This window comes from Camellia sinensis, chromosome 7, assembly GCF_055761805.1.
Source record: "Camellia sinensis isolate YWXY chromosome 7, ASM5576180v1, whole genome shotgun sequence".
Classification (NCBI taxonomy): Eukaryota; Viridiplantae; Streptophyta; class Magnoliopsida; order Ericales; family Theaceae; genus Camellia; species Camellia sinensis.
Genome location: NC_138967.1, coordinates 188,383,680 through 188,406,286, shown reverse-complemented (window position 1 = coordinate 188,406,286; position 22,607 = coordinate 188,383,680). Strand labels below are relative to the sequence as shown.

The 22,607-nt window shown below is 33.1% G+C and overlaps 2 pseudogenes; one reads left to right on the top strand and one right to left on the bottom strand.

Moving 5' to 3' along the window:
* Positions 1-469: 469 nt before the first annotated feature.
* LOC145796397 (putative germin-like protein 2-1) lies at positions 470-11,168 on the bottom strand (annotated as a pseudogene).
* Positions 11,169-16,719: 5,551 nt separating this feature from the next.
* The window catches only part of LOC114287912 (DNA mismatch repair protein MSH5-like), a 30,665-nt pseudogene continuing 24,777 nt past the window's right edge, over positions 16,720-22,607 (top strand).

Sequence of the window (22,607 nt, the reverse complement as noted above, 5' to 3'; positions counted from 1 at the left end):
ATATATATTTTCTAAAGTATATAGCATTTTTGTTTGGATAATGGCATAGAAATTGAACAATTTAAAAGTTGACAACAATGGGTTATCATCTTCAATTATTACCAACAAATAATAATTCAGTGAAAGGTGCCACGTCTGATTGGTAAGTCAATTTGATATAAAAATTTAATCATCACAGCATTACTCTGAAGAGAAAAAAAAAATTTGAATGAACAAAAGCACCATTGCAAATCTAATCACATTATTTGTTTGGAAACTATGTTTGAATGACAAAAATATCAAAAATTACATTTCTACTAATGAGATTATTGTGTCCTTGTGATTCATGCATTTGGTTTAATTATGGATTGTCTATTAATATTATAAGTTCATTTAGAGTAATGTGAAGTTTTTGTATGTAAATTATTTTCTAAACTTTCACCCCCAAAACAAAATATGAAAAGAGATAAAGGAACATGAATCATGAAAATATACAAATGCAATATCCAATAAGTTAATTGCGAGCTCTTACAACAAATAAATGGAAATACAAATTTTGTTATCAATAACAATCTTGCTCAGAAAACATCATTTTTTATCATATTTTCTGCCATCTACTCATAATTGAAGCAAAACTCACATTGTATAATTGTGTAAGTTTCACTCCTGTTATGAATACGCAATTAAAAATATGATTAAAAATAATGTGCCTCCAAACTTATTCTATCACACACAAAAACACAAAGAATTTCTTCACCATACCATAAATGTAAAAAGACAAACCCTAGTGGATACGTGAAAATCACAAACAAAGTACTTTTAATGAAATTTCATCCTTCTCCCACTCCTTTCATCACCTACATCCCTCCCTGAATTGCATCAACCACTGTCATATTAACTTTAAATGTTTTGGCAAGAACATCGCCAGAAATCATTGGTTTTGATCGGAAAACAGCATTAGCCATCGTGATAACACCAAGGTTCTGGCTGCTTAACCCAGCAATTGCGATAGCACTTCCATACCCAACATTCCTTTCATAATGAATGAGTCCTATTGGGAACACAAACACATCACCTTTCTGAACAACTACTAATAAAACGGTTTTCAAGGTTGGAAGTAACGAAGCTGACCTCGAGGGTGCCTTCAAGGACGGTGAAGATTTCAGTGGCACGAGGGTGGATGTGAGGTGGGTTAAGGCCCCACGCAGCGTAGTCGATGTGGACCATGGAGATGCCGAGGGTGTTGAGCCCTGGAATTGGGCTACAATGGCTGGGGTGATGGCTGAGCCCAGTGGGTTTGATGTGTTGCCCGGTAAGTTGAGGCCCATTAAGGAGAAATCTGATGCTTGAGCGAGCATAGGGTTTCTACATACGAAGCCATTGACTCTAACTGTGACACATGAACCAAAAACAAGTAAGAACAACATAATAGTAAATAATATATAATCAATTATAAAACAAAAGGACTAGGATTCTCTGTCCAAAAAGTTTCAAAAAATTCATATCTCCTATTTTTTGGCATGATTATTTTATTTAAATTATAATATAAAAGTCCAATGAATATAACTCTATTTGGTGCACTTTATGAAACTATTTATTTATTTAAGTATTTGGTTCAAAATAGTGTAATTTTTATTTACACACTACAAGAAATGTCACTTTTGGCTACCAAAATATTGGTCGCCAAATGTCCAATATTTAGTCGCTGAAACGATTTAGCGACTAAAATATTTGGTCGCCAAGGTCGTCGCCTTTGCCCTGTCGGCGATAGTATTGGCTACTAAATTTCGTTTGGTCGCCGAAAGTGACCACATTTGGCTACTAAAATTAGTTTAGTCGGCAAATGTTATGTTTCCGCCACTAAACCTTTAGTCGCCGAATGAGGCTTTTTGGCTACTAAGTTGTTGTGGTCGGGGAAGGTGTCACCTTTAGCTACTAAATAATTAGTCGCCGAAAGTACACTTTTAGCTACGAAACATTATTTAGTCGGCAAAAGGTGTATTCCGTGACTAAAAATTTAGTGGCAATTGTTTCTTTCTCTCATTCTCAATTGTTTTAGCTACTAATTATTTGGTCGCCAAAACTTTTTGGGTTATGTTTTGCTACTAAATTATTAGTCACCAATACATTTGATTACATATTTGGCTACCAAAATATTTGGTAGCCAAATGCTTTAACGTGTTTTTCTTTTCTTTTTTTTTTTAAATTTCTAAACAACCTGTATCCATTATGAATACAACCTGTACCCTGTATAAACACTATAATCCATCAACACTAAATATGTTATCAAGCATTCAACAATGTGCACACATTTTAGCTCCAACCATCCAAAACATTAATATTGAACGTCCAATTCTATATATAATACAAATTCCATACGAACCAAGTCTAATCCAACGTCAATAATTTCATTTCATACATAATACAGGACTAACCAAATTAATTAACAAAAAGGACATATGTACCACAACCTAAATTAGCATATATGCTAATTTCTACCATGCCAAATTAGTTACCATTTACCACACCAATGGTATTTCTTCATTTGCAGCCTGTTCCCATTATCCCAAGTTTCAAGAGCCGCAATATTATCACTGTGCTTCTCAAGCAAATCAGCAAACCGCAACATTATTCGTGATCTTTCCTGAAAAAGTTTAACAGGCGGTGTGATTGGTTCCTCAAATGAAATAGCGGTACTAAACCTATTGATGCCTCTGCCCCAGTTAGAGTACCGACCTGAAATTACAATTTTTTGATCAGTGAGCCATCAATCAATCACATGCCTCATAATACTTACAAATACATACTATCATCCGTGTTTAACATATGCATTTTTAAAAGAATGCCACAGTTCAATTTTCTCATACACACGTAATATAGCAATCCCGGGTTTACCCTTGTTGTACAGTGATCCGGACATGTTTGTTAGGCAGGTTTGTTACAGGTTGGTTGTGTTTGGGAGCCTAGTGTTGCTGCCCAGATTTTTGAACCTTCGCTCGAGCGAGGAGTTTGTCGCTCGAGCGAGAGTGAGGTTGTGTCTGATGGGTCGAGCCAGAGTGGCTTCGCTCGAGCGAGTGTTGCGTCTGGTTCTGGACCTGAGAGTTGTGTTTCTTGGCTCGAGCGAGCTTTTCTTGGCTCGAGCGGTCTGGTTCGTTCTTCGCTCGAGCGAGAGGTCTGTCGCTCGAGCGTGCTTCTGGTTGCAGACCTGTAGGGTTGAGTTGTTGGCTCGAGCGAGATTTCTTTCGCTCGAGCGCACTTTTGAGTTTTTGGCTCGAGCGAGGGATTCTTGGCTCGAGCGAGAGTTTCTGTGTCTGGTCGCTCGAGCGACCATGTCTTCGCTCGAGCGAGCGTGTTTTATATCAGCGGACAGTAGCGATTTTAAACATCACTTTTTCACTTCATTCTTCTTTCAAACCCTTGATCCGACACACACTCTCTCTAAACTTACACTCTCTCTAAGATTTGATCTCCCTAGAGTGTGAATCTAGCCTAGGGTCTTTGTTAAAAAGATAGAGGGCATTGAGAGCTTTGATTTAATCTGAAAAAGTTTGGATTTGGAGCAAGTTGATCTTCGAGTCTTCATCTCCTTTGGGGCTTAAACTTTGAGGTAGGGATATCCTACTCCTCTCTATGGATTTTGTCTTTAAATTTTGGTATTTTGAGATGTTGGGGTTGGTTTGGTAATTTTGTGAAAGTTTGGGGCTTTTGTGCAATTTTACAAAAGTTGGGGTTTTATTCATAATAAACCTAAATGCATGTTTGGCATAGAGAAATGGAATAAATGTTAAATCATTGATGAAAATGGGACCTAAGGGTTGAAATGTTAATTATGGGAATTGACCTAATTACATTGTTTAATTAATTGGGATAATTAATTGTGAGGAATGAAGAAATGAAATGTTGATTGAATATCCATTGTGCATTTATTTTCTGTTTAGAAATAACTGCTTTGGGCTATCGGTGGAGGATAGTCATGATTGTTGTAGACAATGCATGATGATTAGGCAAACTGAAAACTAATCAATGAAATGTGTCATGGAACTTGACGGTTGATAGAATACATTAACTGTATGTATTGGGTGATTGTATATAGAACCAATGTGTTTATATACGTTATGTGTAGAGGAGGAGATAGGGGATGTACTCCGCGGTTTAGGGGAAGATAGGGGATGTACCTCTAAACCGGATAGTGTTGGGAGAAGATAGGGGATGAACTCCGTAGATACAGCTCATATGCTTGTCTAAAGAAGTGAAGATAGAGCTTATATGCTTATCTTTGTGATGTGTGGATATAGCTCATATGCTTATCTGTGGATATTGTGGTTATACATATCTGTTGTAGAATGTGGATATAGCTTATATGCTTATCTGTGGATATTGTTGTTATACATATCTGTTGAGAATGTGGATATAGCTTATATGCTTATCTGAATGTGGGATATAGTTTTTATACATATCTGTGGAAATGATGATAGAGCTAGCATGCTTATCTGTTGAAAAAGAGAAAATGAAAGGAAACTTGGACTCATAAGTCGTATGACATAAATATGTGATTTATGTGAATGTATCTGTGTTAGCCATCTATCAATTGCTAATCTTTTAGTCATTGTTCATGGTTGGTTTAGTGTATTTCTACTGGGCTGTGGCTCACCCTATATGGGAATATCATTTTCAGGTGCAGGAAGCATGCCACCTCCAAGGACATAGCTTGGGAGGCTTGAGGCGGACATAATGTTGTCGCTTAACTTTTGATGTATTACATGTAACTTCAAGCCAAGGGCTTAATGTGTATGAGTTAGTACTCTGTTGTTGTAACCAAGTGTTAACTTGGAAAGCTGTAAGCCCGTAGGGCATTTTGTTTTGATGTTAACATGTAATACCTATGTAGTGGAACTCTAATGAGTAAAAGAATGTGGAACTTTTGAGTATCAATGCATGTCTTATCTAATGAGTTTAATGTTGTTATTTTGAGGGCGTTACACGTAATGTAACCTATTATCTATTTGCTAATAAGTCCTTCGAGTCTGAGCAAAAGATCATAAAGTAACCAATGAATACATATTCTCATGCAAATTCTAATACTTTACCCGCATACAGAAAGCTAACTCAACTTTCAGTATGAAAACAAGCATTACAGATACATAAAGAAATGCTACACCAACAAAACATTTGGTTTTCTCTTCTAAACAGAGTTAAGATCATGAATACAGCACAATCAACATTACTCAAAACACCAACCAGCCTTTGAATTTTAATATTTGCCAAATATGAATGTATTCGGACCATTCAAAGGGCAGGTCATAGCAAGGATGAATTATCACTTAGAATTTTGGATTAATTCCAATTCCATTTTGGATTAATTCCAATTCGGAATAACAATACTTTCCAACAACATAATATACCTTATGGTGATACATATTATCACCTAAGAATAGCATATAGCATTACACAACTAAAAATTTCATTGGAAGTACCAGTCAAAATGCACAGGTTTGGAGTTCGTGTGCATGCGCCTATGAATTGTACAACATTCTTGTGCCGAATTTTCCTGCAAGAACCAAAATAAGTTGTAAAAAAACAAGAACCAGCAGAATTCTCTTAATGTCAGCTTCTTCCAACCAGAACAATCTCCATGAAAGCAGGAACAATCCAATTTTAGCAATACAAACCCAAAACTTCAAATCTATCTCAGGTTGTCTATAAAATCACCACATTTCAGTCCAAATTGAAGGCATGCCAAGAAACAGTAAGCAGCCTCTTCAGCTGGACCCAGATGAACTTTATACATAATTGATTATATAATTGAATACCCCTGCAACAAAGAAGAGAAAATTTAAGTTGAATACAGCTTAAATTTATACATAATTGATTAAATAAAATTCATTACTTTGGTGCCTATAAAATGTGTAATAAATAGATCCTACAAGATAGATCCTCGTTAAAACAACAAGGTTGTAATAAATAAATAAAAATGTGTCCTACAAGGCTTGAATATAGAAGAAACATCATGCAAGATGCAGCCAACCTCAAGTAGTTGTCACTGTTATTTGTTAAGTAGTAAGATCAAAATTGTTAAGTAGTAGGAATTTTAAGAACTATGTATTTGAACCCAAATGAAATAAATTTACTCAATCTGGACCAATAAATTTAGAAGAGAACATTTTTGTACCACTTAATTGTTTTCTTTGCACTATGTGGACTTCTAAAATGATAGCTTGTCAGGCAAGGAGTGAGGACAATTTATCTACATCACAAGAACGAAAGAGTGGACTAACAGTGGACAATTTATCTACTCAATCTGGACATTAAAAGGAATCACTGAATCACTGCATTGTTAGTCCAATCCATAGGCAGGAAAAACATCTTCCAAACTTCCCACCTGTAGAAAGAAATAAAAACAATGACTATGCTAACCTTATAGCACATGAGTTACAAATTAACTCCACATTTTAGTTAAAATAAGGAGAGAGAAACAATTTATAAAATTAAATAATGATATTCACACAACACTTTTAGCCTCACACTCCACTTGCGATAAAATATCGTCAAGTCAAAACATGAGGGACATTAATAGGCAAGCATTTAAAACATTTACATCTTATTGAATAGTTAATTTAATCCATTGTTTAAGAAAAAATTATAAATTTCTCATTTAAAGAACAAAAATCAAAGAAACAAAAAAGTGAACATTGAAAGTCTTACATTTGAAGCACTTTGACTAATAGGTTTTCCTGAAGAAACAGAGCTGTTAATGCAGTACTCATCTGCTGGTGGTGGTAGAACATTCCCTGAACGCCTTTGCATATCATTTATAGCACCAGTGATTTGTTGAACTCTACTCCTTTAAAATCACTATGCGAGTTAATTAGCTATCCAAAAAAAATGTCAAAAAAAAAAAGAAAAACAATGCATCCTTTCCTTCAGGTATACATAAGGACATCTAACCATTTCAATTGAGATAAACCACAACATAGAGAATTTAAAACCAATTGAGTGGAGACAAAAGGTTTGATCATAGATTTTGATACAATTTCAGCAATGTTCATAATATATTGCAGGAACATTAAACTGCTAGCTTTCACTTTCAAAACTTCAACATTTGGGCATTTCAAAGTTCAAACCCCACTAACATTTCCCAATGATTCAAGAAGTCTAAAACATGTTTTCCAAACAAAATAAATACATGAGGTTACAAGAATTTCCTAAGATTTCAAGTGATGGTTTAGTCAACTTTCCATTTTGAATTACATCCATCCAGCCATCCAGCCCAAAGACAACTGCATAAACCATGGTGGAGGGGGGAATACAAAATGTTTTATTCCAATAGATGTAGTAAATAAAAAAGACAACTGCATAAACCATGGTGGAGGAAACAGATGTAGTAAATAAAAAAGAAAACTCATCAATATTAAATAATGAAAGTCATTACTATTCATTTATTCCAATATAGAACATGCATATATGTTGTTATGAAAGACGTGTTGTGAAGTATCAATGATGAGAAAGTGCTGATGTAAATAGAAACTTGTGAGAAATATATTACTATTCACCTCCTCTTCCTTAGCTCTTCTTGCTTTCTCTGCCTCCTCAAAGGCATCCTTTTTATATATTAACAAATGAATTCATACGTAGGGATAAATACCTACACAATGAAATAGAAGCATAATCATTAATTCCTTGAGGCAAACATCAGCAGGAAAAGTAGCTCACAAACATAGGCACAAGTTTGTGAGACTTCTATTAAAAAATATATATATACGAATAAAAGTCAACAATAAGTGTTTATTTGTGGACATTGGAACTAGTTAATAAAAAAGCCAACATCAAAAACAAAGATAAATGACAAATGTAAATACTAATATTATTCATAACCAAATTCAACTCTCACAAAGTTTTCAATTCCCAAAATTTTGGGTGAGCTCCCACTACCGAAAATTCAGAAATATAACAAAAGGGAAATGAAAAAATTGAATGTATATTTAGTGGAGATAGAAATTGGGTGCAAGTATAATATGTGAGGGGTTCAATGATTTTCCACTATTGATTTTTCGCTTAGGCATTTCATCGAACAACTGATGGGCATAGAAAAACAATACAAACAACACAAAGGTTATCAATGTCAACAATGGTGAAGGTGAGAGAGACAGAGAGAGTGTGAGAGAGAGTGATGCATTACCTTCAAATTCAATGATTGGCCTTCAATTTCGGCTTGCAACGTTGGCTCGGAGCACAGAAGGAGAGTGGAGAGAAAGGCTACCGGCGTAGGGTTAGGGCACCGAAGGAGAGTTGTGAATTGACGGAGGGAGAGAGAGTAAAGGGAGGCAGGAAATGCGCGAGAGATTGAGACAAAGTTACAGATGAGAGCAGAGGAGAGAGAGACCTAGAAATAGTGAACAGAGTGAAAGGGGGAAGAATAGGGGAAAATGTCACGCCCCACTTTTTATTACTCAAAGTATTACCAATTTCATTTACTTAATTCCATTTCAGAGATAACATGCGGAAATAAACTCGTATATTCAACTTGTAGAAGTGAATAACATTTCTCTCATTCGCATGCAAGTAAATACAATATGAGTACACTAAATAAATTGCCCTTGGACTTACATCATTAAAAGTCAAGAAGAAGGGTATAACCCTTTCTACATAAATAGCATTCCACCAACACAAAAGAGGCCCCGTGGCCAACAAATAAGAAGATCCAACCTTGTAGAACATCCTGGCTATCACCTGAAAAAGATTCAACAACGTGGGATGAACATATAGTCCAGTAGGGATCTCAACATGATCTCCAACAATAACAACTTACAGATAGCTATGATCATGAATGTTCATTCTCATACTAGAATAGTAATGTGGCAGTTTATACAAAATATACATAAGTATGAACTTTTCTCGAAAACAGCCATTTCATTCAACGCTATAAGCGGTTCACCTTTTTTTCCTTTTTATTACCCATTTTCCAAACTTTCATGACTATAACAGTTTTAGAAAAAAAACAATTTCACCAAGCCCATTACTCTTCCCCTATTTTCCGTACTTACAACAAAATGACCTTTTTTGAAAAACATGTTCACAAATACCCCATTTTCCTTCACACTTTCCAAAATCTCAAAATGACATTTTGGTTTGTTCCCAATACATTCATATCAATACATGCATGCCTTAAATAAAAGGGAAATAACAAATCATCAACATGTATATAATCCACAAATGAGGCAGCTCGGCCTTTCAAAACTGTAACCATCGCAACCCATAACATACTTAGATACACTGACGATAACAATTAAAACTCTGCTCTACCGGCTATATGCACAGTAAGCTAAGGATACGCCAAGCGATAAGCGAGATAATAACTCATTTTAAACATTTCATACCTCATAATAGATACACATTTTAGTACTGTATCAATCTCAGATAAAAACACTTCCATACTTCACAAATGATACACATTTTAGTGTTGTATCAATATCAACCAAAAACACTTCTGTACTTCACAAATGATACACATTTTAGTGCTGTATCAATATCAAACAAAAACACTTCTAATATCAATAAGCACACATATAGTGGTGCTAATGGAGTCCATCCCCTATCTCCTCCCAAACAAAATCCGGTTTAGAGGTCCATCCCCTATCTTCCCCTAAACCGTGGAGTACATCCCCTATCTCCTCCCACACAAAACAATGTATATAAGCAATTATCATGTACAAATTCCTCAATACAACAAAGCATAAATAACAAGTGTAATACATACACATAAACTATTCAATAATGTTTACCCAACACAAGTGTAATGCATACATCACAATTCAACACAACAATGTCATCCTCCACCGATGACCAAGGACAAAACCTCTAGATGCATGTATTCAGTACACCTAATAAAAGGGACTTAACTCTGAAGCAATCCTTAAACCCAACAACGACACTAGTACGATAGGTAAGGATAAAACCCCCAAATGTGTGTATTCAACACTCATGATACAATAGTTCAATTCTCAAATTTATTTTCTGAGACTCACATAGAGTTAACATTTCATTTACCATTTTCAAGATCAACTTTCATAATTTTTCAAGTCAACATGTTCCATCACTTATTCCAAAAACACTTTTCCCTTTTCACAAAACCAATTACATTCTCTTCATTTTACAAAATCAATTCCATGGATAATAAGCCATAACCCAACTTGATTCAATACGTTCATTTCAAAATAACTCCAATACCATAATTAATCCTTTAACTGTTAACACCTTCTACGCAACTCATATTAACAATAGAAATTTACCAACATTGTTCAACCATAAACCCTTTTTATTTTACCAAATCAAAATATAATTTAGGGCTTTCTCTTCTTTCAATAATAACATGCTAATTTTATTCTCTAATTAGTCCAAACCACAGTCAATGATAACAAAACCATTCTCAAACAACCAACCCTAGGTTCCCCTCATGATTTTCAAACAAATCCAACACGGATATGATTTTCATGCAATACAAAATTACCACATGTCTATCTATAGACGGAGTATTGAAAAAGAACAAAGAAATCCCTACCTCAAATGGAGAAGATGAAGGCCAAAAACCAAAGTGCTCCAAATCGCCAAACTTTCAGATTAAAATGAAGATCAAGGGAAGCTCCACACTCAATACAAAGGAACTAGGGTAGAAGATCACTAGAACTAGATGTATTTATAGAGAGAAGATGTAGTCTAGAGAGAGAAACTCTCAAGTTATTCATTCAATGAACTTCATTAAATTGATTAATGTATCTCATACATTCATGATACATAATGCATCTTCTATATTAATGAATTCATTAGATAGATTAATGTATCTTACATATTCATAATAGAAACATAATGCATCTCTAAGATTCATTCATAATAAATCCATCACATTCAATGTATTAGCATTAGTCTTCTATACATTGTATAAATAGGTATCAATGATTAGTCACCATCTAATTGATGTACATGTATCTTACTAATGAGATGAATCTAGTATAATCATGCAAAATCTTTGAAAAGTTGTCATATATTACAATTAAACAATGAAGGTAAAATCGGGATCGCTATAGAAAATGATGTCGCTTTGTGATCTCATCTTCGTCTTCATCTTCGTCTTCTTGAGTGATCTCACCTTCATCTTCATCATTGTAGCTTGGATCGTACTCTTCTTCCAAGTCCATTCTAGACAAAAAATTTACAGTTGGGACCAAGGAGAGTGAAAATCGGAGATGGGTTTTGGAGGGTTAGCTTCGTTGGGGAGTCTCCAAGGGTCAGAGTGAGAGAGAGAATGAAATGTATTGAAGATTTGGGCGCTTTATTTCCCCCCAATTATTTTAATTTTTTGGCGACTAACATTATTATTCGTCGCTGAAAATAACTTTTGGCGACAAAAATTTTAGTCGCCAAAAGGTAAAAATTAATTTTTTATTTTACATTTGCCAACCAAAGATTTTAGTAGCCAAATGTACACCTAAGGCGACTAACATTATTTTTCGTCGCTGAAAATCAACTTTTGGCGACAAAAATTTTAGTCGCCAAAAGGTAAAAAATAATTTTTTATTTTACATTTGCCGACCAAAGATTTTAGTAGCCAAATGTACACCTACGGCGACTAACATTATTTTTCGTCGCTAAAAATCAACTTTTGGCCAAAGGTAAAAAATAATTTTTTATTTTACAATCGGCGACTAAAGATTTTGGTAGCCAAATCTCTACCTACGGCGACTAAACCTTCCAATGGTCGCTGAAAATAAACTATTGGCGACCAAAATTTTGGTCGCGAAAGATAAAAAATAAAATTTTTAAAATTCATTCGGCTACTAAATAATTTAGTAGCTAAAAGTAGCTCTACGGCTACTAAAATTTATTTTAGTCGCCAATTGTGATATGTTTAGCTACTAAAAATTTTTTTAGTCGCCAATTGTAATGTTTTTAGCTACGAAATTTTTTTTAGTCGCCAATAATCAACATTCCCCTACTAAAAAAAATTAGTAGCTAAAAAGTTGACTTTTGCCGACCAAAATTAATTTTGGTAGCCAATTCCCACACTTTTGGCGACTAAATTTGTTTTGGTAGTCAAAAGTGGTCGCCAAAAATGTATTTTCTTGTAGTGACAGTTTATGAGTAAAAATAACTTTTCAATTATATATTGTAATGGTTATAGCTAGCACAAAATCAAGTGAATGTATAATACTTACTATTATTTATTTACTATTTGTTTAATGAAGGTCAAACCCAATGATTAACACTATATGCTCATTTTTTTTTTTTTTTTAAACTTCCGAGCAGGTGAAAATGAATCAACTTTAGCTCCCATGCATGTGTGTGGGAGTTTAATGGTGCAAAATAATACGTTTTAAAATTTGTCTACCCTTCTATTCTGATTAATTTCCAGCCATAAAATAGTGTTTTGAGATTGTTACATAAATCTATGACTAAAAATATATTAGAACAGAAGAATTAGGAGGAAAATTGTCTTTGACCGAGTTTAATGGCATCAAAGCACGATTATTTAATGCACATCTAAATTTGGTATGAGGATAACAAAGAACTTAAAAGTGGTGAGATATTAAGTGGGCGTGAGATCATCTGTGTCACTTCTTGTATTGTTCTGTGTTTCATATTTTTCTATCATTGATTTTTGTGACATAATAATATAAGACAAATAAATGAGACAATGAGTAAGACAGATGATACGATGCTACAATGAAATTAAAGAAAAGCTTTGAGTAAGAAAGCAATATACCAGAGCTATCTGTATCTGCAACACAGAAGTCCTGCAAAGGGCTAGGTTCAAAGGAATGGACAAGAGAGCAAAAACTGATCAGAGCTACCAAAGTCAATAACAAAGATTTGATTTCCATTTTGAAAAGCCCTTTTTCAGTTTTTGTAACTAATAAAACTAACAAATATTAGTAGATAAAGAAGAAGGAGATGGAATGGATGCACACAAATGCAAAAGTTAGAGCTTGAGGAGTGTGGAGATGTGAAAAACAAACATGGGTTGAGCTCTATATTTATATATAGATATATAGATAGATAGAGAGAGAGAGAGAGAGAGAGAGAGTTACTAATTTATTTCTATTTGATTTTAATGATTTGCCGTCCAAGAAAACCAGAAGAAATTTGCATAGGTGCTAAACTTCCCCAATTAGCTACTTTTAGTTGGTTTAGGATTCTCTATACGATTTCATATACTCGATACATTCTACTTACGTGACTCTGTCTCGATTTTTTTCCTTCAAAATTCCCACTATATTGGGGGTGTTTGTTTGGGTTTTTTTGAGCCAATTTATAGTTTTTAGTTTTAGAAAAGTTATTTTGGACTGTTTGGTTAAACTTATTTCAAACAGTTTTTTATTCTAACAACTTATTTTAACTCAAAAAATTCTGAGAAATTGTTGATCTCTTGCTTCAGATTATGAGTTTCTGCTGTGGACATGCTAATTTCTGGTTATATTCTTAAATTTTTTTATTTTTTATTTTTTTAAAAATAGAAAAAGACCCAAATGGACTATAGATTATTATTATTATTATTATTATTATTATTATTATGAGAAATGTAGATAAGTAGTGAATAATAAAAAATAAAAAGTTAATTAAAAAAGTTACTTCACAACTTATTTAACAAACACTACTTCGCAACTTAAATTTATAATCCAACAGATATACCAAACAGATTAACAGCTTTTGATTAAAGTTATAATCTATAATCTGTTAAGTTATAATCTATAATCTGTTTTAACAGTTACACCAAACAGGGCCATTTTTTGGTTGGGAGGATCTTTGTCTTTCATGTCTCTTCCTCTATCAATGTTCATGGTACAAAGGATGAGATAAGGATTCTTGCACATTTGGTTGCTAGACGAAAGAGAGAATTGGATGAGTTCTTCATTGGATTGGATTCATGTATTCCATATTTGGCTGTACATTTTGATAATAGAATAGTGTGTTACGATATGATACTTTATCCTTTCGAAATAGGATAACTCAATTCCATTAGGAGAGATAAAATGTAATAATTAACTGTGTACTAATATCATCCAAACTCGCCATTCTCAAACATAAGATACGAAAATATGTATTATCCTTCACATTGCTCTATTGTTTTGTGGGACTTATTATCCCACTGCCTATTTCAAAGATAAATTTTATCCTCTCCTTATCTTGTGTGCCAACCAAACACAACATTTCAATTTACAGCTAACCACATGAATACAGATAATATGGTGATTAACATTTTAATAAAAATAGCCAAATACACCCTGGAATTAAGTTAAACTTAGATCAAACAATAAAAATTAAGATAAACTGCAATGAGATTACAAAAAATTCTTCAATTTTTTTTTTTCTTTTAAAAAAAGTACTTTAAAAGTTGAAGAACATTTCTTGGGTTGAAGACAAGCCGGCTCAATTTTTTAGTCAAAACACAGATATGATCACCTTTGCTTAACTTATTATTAGTTTTGCAACTGCTTTTGCATTCAGTCTTTTTCATAATTCATCACATTGAAATTAGTTTTAGTTGGTAGAATAAACATTTTTTTTTTAAAGTAATTGTGCCTGAGTTAACTCTGGTTTAAATATTTTGTATTGTTCACTTCTCTATAAATCCTCCAAATGGCAACAGAATATATATATATATATATATATTTGGTTTTCTTTGTCTCCTATTTCTTATTTAACATTTGGAAATTCAAGAGAATTGCAATTTTAAAACATGTAGACAAGCCCTTGTCACTTTTGCATGTGTTTTGCAAAACAGAAAGCAAAATCCACAAACCACAGTAAACCAAACACTGTTCTCGAAACAATATTTAAACATAATAGAAATAGGAATTCAAACTGGAAAACCTACAGAAAATATATTGTAGAACATAGAAACATATGAATGATCGAAGCTAGCATTTGATGCTATGTCCTTGAGACAAAATTTGTTGCTTCCTATCACCTAAGATACAAATGCATACTGAAGAAGCACTTATGTCGATGTGTTCAGCAAACTAATTGGTTATTTAAAATTTAATTGGATAATTCAGCAAGTATTAAATAAATGTATTTAAGTTTAATTTATTTATCTTTTCAATCTAATTAAGTTGAGTTGAATAACATAAACTTTTATAATATATATATATATATATAAACTCATCAAATCATCAAGTAATAAGTGTTCAAATTTAAATTAAAATATGAAAGGCATAAGGCACTCGTGCCATAAATTTAATTTTGAAATCTTTAGGGGCAATAACCCTAAACTCTAATCTTTTGAGGATACAAGAAAAATAACAATTTAAAAGATCATATTATCTTGACTATTTATTTATCTATCAATTATTTCATCTTTTGGCCAGTGTCACCTATCTATCTACCTAATTTACCTTAGTCATACCATTACCACCACCATCAACCATTGGCCACTAACGCTACCCACTTCCAGTGACATTTCCAATACTAGTGACTAGCAGTCTAGTAATAGTCTAGTGACAATAAGTAAAAATAAAAAAATAATTTTCAAGATAATAATTTATTTAATTACATCTTAGAACTAAAACAAAATAATTTTTGAATCTATCATGCAGCCTTAGAATTAAATTTCTCAACAAAATTTCGACATATTACTTTGTCAGAACTTGAAAATGCATCCAATAATTATTCCACATGAAGGCACACGATGATATAGTTTGTCAAAATTCAATTATAATTAAGGTAAATTACACTAAAACCCATCCTCTGAGATTTGGTCTAATTATATCTCACCCTCTATCGTTCTAAAAATTACATTCTCACTCATGTGGTTAATAATCTCATTTTACAAACTCTTCTACTTATATAAAAGGTAACCACTCCTAATAAACAAATAGAGAAAATTATATTTAAAAAAAAAATAAAGCAAAGAAAAAGGGGAAAAAAAAGAAGAAGAAGTAAAGCAAAGTAAGAAAAGAGAGTGTATGAGTTAATATTTTCATTCTGTCTAAATAATTACAATGTTAGGGGTTTTCCCAAATTTCAAAGGATGATATGTATTAAACCTAAACCTCAGGTATGTGAGTATAATTTATCTTTATAATTATAAGTGTAATAAAAAAATAAAAATAAAAAACCACAATTTTTTTTTTTGTTACAGGAAAATCTTCCTTACTCTCCCGCAAGTCCAATGCAGCGCCCTTTGCAGAGATTACCAGGGTGTCCTGTTAGCCGTTTCGAGCGAGGAGACTATAACTTGGGAACTTATCCCGACCTTTCAAGACAAGCTCTGCTTAAGTCAGGACTCGCACAGCGAGGAGTATTGAACCCACAACAAGTGCTGATTAGACAACTTAAGGTTCAACCTCCTAACCAACTATACTTCACCCAAGAGATTGGTCCAGGGAGGGAAATTGAACCTGTGACCTGAGGGCTTAATCTCCAACCCTTAACCACAATGCCACCACCCCAGGTCAAAACTACAAGATTCAATTATAAGGACACGCTCCACAATTCAATCGCGATTGAGAGCTCGAATCTGGGCTCCCCCGAATGCTCCTAAACACAAAAACGACGTCGTTTTTGTTTATTTTATTTTATTTTATTTTTCAGCAGAAGAAGGAAGAAGAAGACGGAGGAGGGAGGAGGGAGGAGGGAGGAGGAGGAGGAGGGGGAGGGGGAGAAGGAGGAGGAGGGGGAGGAAGGACTGGAGGGGGCCTAAAAAATGGGGCTGGAGGCGGAGGCGGGGGGCGGAGGCGAGGCAGAGGCATGGCGATCGGCGACGGAGGCGGAGGCGGAGGCGGAGGCGGAGGCGGAGGCGGAGACGCGGCGATCGGCGGAGGCGACGCGATCGTCAACAGTTGGCGACGGTTCTACTTCCCCTCTCTCTCTTTCTCTTCCTCTCACTCTCCCTCTCTTTCTCTTTCTCTTTCTCTTTCTCTCCCTCTCCCTCTCCCTCTCCCTCTCTCTCACTCTCACCCGTTTCAGACTGGAGGAAGAAAAAAAAAAAAAAAATTGAATTGGTGAAACGACCAATTCAAAACATTCGGAGGAGTTACATTCGAGGCACAAATCTTTTTTCCTCCACAATTTTATCACAATTATTGTGGAGCCCACTGACGCCAACACACTCCTGAATTTCAGGAAATTTCACTTCACGTTCAATTAACGCCGGCTACCACTTGCTTATACTTTTTCGTTGTTGGTCTTATTAGAAAAGTTTTAATTATTATTATTATTATTATTATTTAATTATTTTTAAGGACTATTAGCCTAGAAATTTATAAAAGCCACTTCGAAATGAGTAATTATTAAGCCTTTGATTGCGTAGAATTTTTTTAACTGGACTTTTTAATTTTTTGGTTATTTTAGATTGATTAAAAAAAATTATTTAGGAAGAATTTTTTATGTTTTTGTAATTTTGTGAGAAAAATAAAATAAAATAATTATTTTAATTTAAATATAATATTTTATCTTATTAATTTTTTTTACATATTTTATCTTTTAATGTGCTAATTTAGTTTTAACTCACTTGCCAAACGAAAGGTACGTGAGTGCTTGGGGTTTGTTTTGTAACTTTTTTGTTAGTTTATTTTTGCCTTTAATAAATTTTTATAAAGATTTTCAAAAAAAATTGAACTTTTAGATTATATTCAACGAGACAAATTGAAAAATTAAAAAAAAATCGAAATAAAAGGTTAGAAAAGACATAAATAAGTAAAAAATAAATAAATAATTTTTTTTGATGAATTTTTTTTTTATTTTTTTAGATTCATCCATAGAGGATGAGCAGAAAAATTTAAAAATATGTATATGATTTATTTGGAAGCTACCATTATATGTAACCTTTTAGAGTTTTTGAAATTTTATTTTGTCTTTATCTTCTATTTAAAAGAACCTTTTTTAATTTTTTTTTTTTTTTTACATTTTATTTAAAATGCACGGATGAAGCCAAACAAATGAACACTGAAATTAAAGCGTGTCACCATTAATATTTCATTAATTATTTTGGATCCTTTATTTCTTTGGATCCCTATTTATAAATTTTAAAACTCTTAGAATTTCTTTTCTCCTCCCAAATAATATCAAAATTATTCTTGTAAAAACATTTCACCTATTCAATTGAATTCACACCCCCACACCTCAAAAAGCCTCTCTTTCAAAAATTCTAACAAAAGTCACGAAGGTAATTATTATTTTATCTCTACATACTTGTTCATGACTTGAGAAAATGTAGAGTTTTTAGTTGTTGATTCAAAATTTCCTTTTTGTGGGTTCTGCGATCTCCACGAGTTTCGGTTATCTATTCCGGAACAAATAAGAAATGTTTGGTTACCTGTTTCCAAACAAATGAACAACGTTCGGACCTATATTCCTGAATTTCGATCATATGTTCGGGAGTTCAGTCCTGAAAAAATGACGAATAATTTTTATTATTTTTGTAATTTTTTTTAATAAACTTATCCTTGCAAGACCAATATCCTCTAAGCTAAAAGCACCATCAAAGTTATGAACCTCCTCTGATTTTTTGTTGTTGTACTCCTATCGTCTCATGAAATTGTGGTTGTCAGAAAAGCTTCACTCATTGTCATTGTCGAAGAAATGTAAGTAATCAAATGGTTGTCACCGTTACCATCAAAATATTGTCGCCAAAAGATTTTCAAGGTTTTGAGAATAGGTAGGTTTTAAATGTGAGATTTGGGAGAGGTGGATGGATGGTGATGGGGGTGGGTACTCTCATAATCCCTAACTGATGATATAATAGGTGTGTGACTTAATTGTGAGATGAGGTATTCCAAAATTATATTGATATCATTTTTAATAATTTTATTTGAGGTAATTATTATAATAAAAAAAATAAAATTTAAAATAATTAATAAGATACTAATACCAGTCCTCAAATTAAAATCCAAGAAAAGAACGTTGTAATCAAAGGAGGCTTCAGTTTCACTGCAACTTTCCTTTCTACTTTTTTTATTTCTATTTATTTATTTTGTCTTTTAAGTGATTTTTTTTTTCTCTTTTCAATTTGATCCATTTTTTTTAATTTTTGAGGCCTTCTCTTAAAAATCGTGGTTTTATTAGTAACTTTAATTCAATAATTTTTTTTTTGTTTAATTAAAATTTAAAACTTACCTGATTTTAATTTTAATTTTTTTTTTTACATTTTAAAATGCTTTTAATCTACAAGAACTTAAAAATAAAAAAATATTAAGGATATAAAACCCAAAAAAACGGGGGGCAAGATAGGAAATGCACTTTTACCCACTTCTTTTTAAGGTATGTGAAGTCTTTTTTTTTTGTTTATATATATTTAATTTTAAATACAACGATTTAAATGTAGGGGAAATAACAAATCAATTAACGGTGGTGCTACATATATTAATTAGTTTACTAACTAGTGTATCAATACTAGTTATGACATTATTATTTAACCCACTCATTATACAAGTTACAAATACCAAAAATCTCTTAAATTATGTCACATCATTAATTCGTATATTAATTAGTACACTAATTAATACATATAGTATTATTCATCAATTAAAGGGAGAAAAAGAACTTTCAAATTAATGGTAAAACTTATAAACTTTAATTATTACCGTTACAAATTTTTTCAAGTGTATGAAATTTTTTTAAAAAATTAACTTGAGTTGTAATTTTTCTTTAAATAATTTTGGACAAAGACAATAAAATAAAAATTAAAGAAATTATAATATGGCAAATCATATTTTCTTTGGTTATTTTATTTCACACAAATTGATTATAAAATGAGACAATATTTGTACGGAGAAATAAAAGTCATAAAAAAAAAATAAAACGCATCTCATTATGAGAGAGTTGTATTCGGTTATTTAATCTATTTTTGTGATCCTAATTGTTTTTTTTCCTTTCTTCTTCTCTGTATTCTTATTACAAGTTGTTTATAAATTTGTCATTATTTTTTATCAATCCAATTTGTTAAGTGAGTAAAATAGAAAATGCTTAATATTCTTAAATTTTCTCGACAAATGCTCTAAAAATAGAAAAATTATTAAGTGGTTTGGAGACACCATATCTATCCCTTATTAATCACCAAACGTCAAGTTTCTTGTCATCCTCTCATGCCTAATTGTAACAATCCCTATCCGTAATTAGCCACTAATCCGTATTTAATGATGTTAATGAGAGGATTAGAATAAATTATGTGTTTATTCTGCACTTTGAATGATTTTGGCTTTCTATCTGGCACTCATAGAAATATCTGTTTGGAATTCCACTTTAATATGTAAATCGAAAGCCTTATCGGCACTCGAAACCGAAATTGACTTCACCGATATGTTATTTGGAATTTTTAGAACCATATGGTAAATTTTATTAAAAATTGATTCAGTTTGATTCGTTAAGTTGTGTTTGGCTAGCCTAATATTCCAATTAATGTGTTTTAGCACCATAAGCATATATATGAGCCTTAACTGATGTTTGAGCTCAATTCTTTGCTAATCTCAGTGCAAAAATCTGAGGTTTTCTTTTAGAGAGAGAGTGTGTGCAATTCTAGAGAGAGAGATGAAGGAATTGAGGGAGAATTGAAGACCTTGGCTTAGATTCATCAAAACTAAGCTAGAGCTAGATTAATTCAAGACTATAGGTATGAATTCAACCCCTAAATTATGAATCTAAGTTATCAACATGAAGATTATGTGTTTAAGGGTGTGTATTGAGCTTAGAAGGAAGATTTGAGTGGCAATTCATGCATGCATGTACATTTTCTTACAAATTGAGCATGATATCCATGAATCCTCTCTTGCATGTTTGAAATTCATCTTCATTTAGGGAAATCATCAAGTTTCAAGTTGTTTTGTGGTGTTTGATCATGTTTTGAGAAGTTTTGAAAAATTCATGCATGTTGTGTTCATGGACATTCATCATGTTTTAAGTTGAAACTGTGAGTTTTAACAAACTCCTGGGCCATGATTTTATGAAATAATTCTTAATTCATCATGTTTTACAAGTTTACTATGTTATCTCAAGTTTTGGGGCCCAAGAGATGTGTTTTGAATATTGGAAGTCGAGTTTTGAGCTTGAAGGTGCAATCTGGAAATTCCAGAATTTGCATCTATGCTCGAGTGTGGGAGTTCACGTTTGAGCGACCAATCTGAGTGCGTTCACTCCGCTCGAGCGACTAAAAAGTCCGCTCGAGTGTGAATTGCAAGCTCCCAGAAGTTTCATGTCTTTTACAGATCGCTCGAGCGAAGGAATGTGCACTCGAGCGACCATTCACATTTTGCATGTCCACTCGAGCGAGGAAAGATACGCTCGAGCGTGGACCTTATTTTCAAAAATTTTTCCTAAGTGTTCCACGGCATGTGTTTGGCATCCTCATTGCATCTTAGGCATTCCTAAGCCTTAATTAAGCCATAGTAATGAGGTTATGAATTAGAAACACACTAAGAACAAGAATGTACTAAGTTAAGAGTTTATAAGTGTGTGTGTTTTAGGCAATGTGATAAGAAAGAATAAGAACCAATGTAATGAAAGCCAAGCCTTAATGGCCACTTGAATGTGTAATGATAAGACATGCTTGTGTTATGTATTTTTTGATTGTAGGTCAAGACTCGAGGGTTGATTGACCATTGCTGGAACCACTGTGAGTAACGTTATTGTAAAGATACGTTCAAATGAATTACGTTTCAAATGAATAATGATAAGTTCTGATTTCTGAAATGATATTTGTTTTCGTGAACGAATATTCCATGTTTGAAATCTATTATGGCATCCATAGATAGTCCCAAGTCATGGGGGACGGCATGAAAATGCGGGTCCATGGCATACAAGTAATTACGAGATCTCGTTAGCCACTTCATTATGGTGATATGTGTTTAATCGGTATCCAGAACCGATTACTCTAGTCGGAAGACGTTCTGTGATGTGTTCTATGAGATGTACCATTATTATGTTCTGATATGAGAATGATTATGCTATGATTTATTTTCCGCTTATGATATATTCGGATTTCGTTCACTAAACCCTTTACCTTAATGTTATTCATTGGGTTTTAGCTCATTGTGTGTATATATATGTATAGGTGAGCATTCTGGAGCCGAGCCTGAAGGCTTTGTCTGGATTTGTGTTCTGTTTTTAGCCAACCATTGTGCCTCACGTGGAGGTTCCCGAAGTGTCTTGTGTTCAAGTTCTGTTGGTTCTGTGTATATGTATGACTTGATTTAATTCTCTTGGCTGGACTTAAGATACTATATTGTGTGTGGGTATAATGTATGAATGACTTTTGATTATGTATATAAATTTTTAAATATTATGTTTCATATAAGTCAGCACAACTCATTGGACAACTATATTTATGTATTTGCTTCCGCTAGCCCCTTAATCTTGTTAATCTGTTCAGAGGCCTTCGGTAGTCCAAGGATTACTGGCCGGTTACGATGCTAAACCTATAGGGGCGGATTTGGGTCGTGACAGAGTGGTATCAGAGCACGAGTTATACTGCACACACGTGTCTATATGAGCTATAGGATGTCCTAGAAATGAAATAGGGACATTGCATTATCATGTGTAAGTATTTAAGCTATTATGAACACATCCTTATTGAAAATGAATTGAAATGAAACCTTTGTGCATGATCAAAGAAGTTAAGTGGAATAACATGTAATGCTAATTTC